Genomic DNA, 2,926 nt, shown 5'->3' with positions numbered 1-2,926 from the left:
CCAACCAAGCATTTCATCAAACACTTGGAAGGCACAAAAGAAAGGCATAGTAAATTGACAACAAGAATGAAATCTAACAACAATTATTGAAAGGAATTAACAACAACAATCAAAAGAAACACAATTATTATGAATTACCTTGAATAGAGTGGAAAGAAGAGAGAAGAAACAAAAGTAGATCTACAACAAAATACATGAACAACATAAAAGAGATTACAACAAAGGAATGGAAGAAGAATGAATGTAACTACAAGGAATTGAAAGGTAGAAGTAGAAGAAAGAATGAATGAAAATCTAGATCTAAGAACTAAACCTAATCCTAATCCTAATTCTAGAGAGAAGTGAGAGCTTCTCTCTCTAAAACTAACTTTCCCTCCAAAACTAAGCTAAACTAAACTAATGGTAACTAACTTCTAAAGTATGAAAAGTATCCTTATTCCCCTTTCAATCCTTGGCTTAAATAGCATCAGAAATGAGTTGGATTGGGCTCACAAGGCTTTAGAATTCGCTGGCCACATTTTGCTTTAAGTGAACCAGGTGGCAGCAACGGCGCATGCGCGTACGCGTCACCATGCACGGTTCAACCATAGCATATCTTATATCGTTTCGAAGCCCTGAATGTTAGCTTTCCAACCCAACTAGAACCGTATCATTTGGACCTCTGTAGCTCAAGTTATGGTCGATTAAGTGCGAAGAGGTCGGCTTGACAGCTTTTGCGTTTCCTTTATTTCTCCATGAGTTCTCCATTTCTACATGCTTTTTCTTCATTCCCTTGGTCCAATCCTTGCCTCCTAAATCTGAAATCACTTAGCAAACATATCAAGGCATCTAATGGAATCAAGAAGAATTAGATTTAGCTATTTTAAGTCCTAAAAAGCATGTTTTTACTCTTAAGCACAATTAAAGGAGAAGTTATAAAACCATGCTATTTCAATGGATAAATGTGGGTAAAAGGTTATAAAATCTCCTAAATCAAGCACAAGATAAACCCTACAAATGGGGTTTATCACATGGGTATTGTTGGGAGGGGAATAAATTACAGGGGGATATCCGTGCGTGTGGAAGGAGTAGCAACCAAAACGAAAGAAGGTTCGTAAGGGAAGATATTTAAACTGCAAGTTCTCTAAACGCCTTAGCGTATAGGTCAGGTTTCGTGCCACGTACACCTAATTCTTTATGCCCACGATAACCACTACCTCGTACGTGGGTCTCGCACGAGCATCGAAGAGACTGCAACCATAATTATTAACGCTAGGTATTGAAAATATCAAGGTGGTTAAAGAAAATCTGACACGAATTTTGATTCAGTTCCAAAGCAAATTTAAAATCAAAGTCAAAAAATCTTGATTTAGGTCCAATGTAAATTTAAGATCAAATACAAAATAGAAAGCGTGAGGAAAGAAAATATAAGAAAGGAAAATGTGAGGAGAAACTAATATAAAAACTCATAAATAGTAGCTTAGAAAGTGTGAGAAAAGGAAACATAAGGAAAGAGAATGAGAGGAAGAAAGAGTGATATAAAAAGTAAAGGAATAATATTTAATAGACTTTAAATGTGTCACTTTTATTTTATATATTTTATCTTTTATTTATAAAAGTAACTTAAGCAATTTAGGCACAATAATAAAAAGTACCATAAAATCCTCTTTTTTTATGTTGCTTGAATGGAAAGACAATTGATAAAAAAATAAGAAAAATTATTTTTTTTTCAAGAATATAAGAAAATAGTCTGAAGAAAGAAGATTATGACCAAGTAAGAATGTATTAATATATTTATTCATAGAATATATAATTAACATTATGATGGTGTGTTTAGAAAATTCTTGAGTAAAAAATGTGTTTCAGATTGTATTTTGGAATTTGAATGCACTATTGTGTAAACGATAAGTTTTTTTATAGTTTACCCCTTTTTATTTTCGAATTTGGATCCTTTAAATTTTAAATTTGAATTTTAGAGGATAAATGTGATCTTTTACCTTTAAATGATTTCTCTCTCATATTTATTATCTATCCCACTTATAAAGTAAATGGTGAGCACTTTATTCTCTTCAAACTATACTTTAATTTCTATTACGTATTATATATTGCTTAATTTTGACACTGGACACATTAATAATTTTACCTATGACTCGAAACGTTCAGCAGTTTTCTCCGTACGTTTGGAATTCAAACTGGAACGTGGGCCCCCCACCATTGTTTCTCCTGTCATCCATTTATATGCTGATCCAAACATAGTTAACACGGAAATTTAACATTTAACTTAACTTAAACCTTAATAAAGGCCAATGGCTAATCAATGTAACCAAACAGCTAAATTCATAGTTAAATTATGGTGAGTAACCATGTGTCAAACAGCTGTTGTATATTAATGGGCAGCTGTCTGTAACGTGTGCCCTTGGTCTCGCCAGTTACTAGGCTAGTTATTAGTACCCATTAGTTTACAGCAAGCTTCGCTTCGCTGAACACCAAACAAAACTTACCACGACACGCGAGTGGTAACTTCCCACCCGGACCCGTTCTATACACATAAACCCGACAATGTTGCAAGATTCAATCAACCAACCGATCCCATTCCATAGCAGGAAGCTCGAGGAATAGTCAGTCTCGGAACTGATGGATCTCCACGTCAGGGAGGTAAACTCTTCAGAATGCGATAGGCTCCTTGCAATTAACCGAGAGTTGGTAGTCAAAACCACGGCTCAAGTTCGCATGTACCGTGAACAAACGACTGCAAGGAACGCCGCGCACGCGACTCGTTGAGTCGAGCGGAATACGACGGAGCTGCATGTCGATGAGGGGACAGCGCGTCGCGCCGGCTAGAGACTCAGGTGGGAGATGGAAAACAGGAACACAGGGCCACGGTTTGCGAGCTGGTGACTCAGGCAGATGTCTCGACGACCAACACCGATTACCGTCGTTAGGTGGA

Source organism: Arachis duranensis, chromosome 7 (genome assembly GCF_000817695.3).
Source record: "Arachis duranensis cultivar V14167 chromosome 7, aradu.V14167.gnm2.J7QH, whole genome shotgun sequence".
Taxonomy (NCBI): Eukaryota; Viridiplantae; Streptophyta; class Magnoliopsida; order Fabales; family Fabaceae; genus Arachis; species Arachis duranensis.
This window is presented reverse-complemented; position numbering follows the sequence as displayed.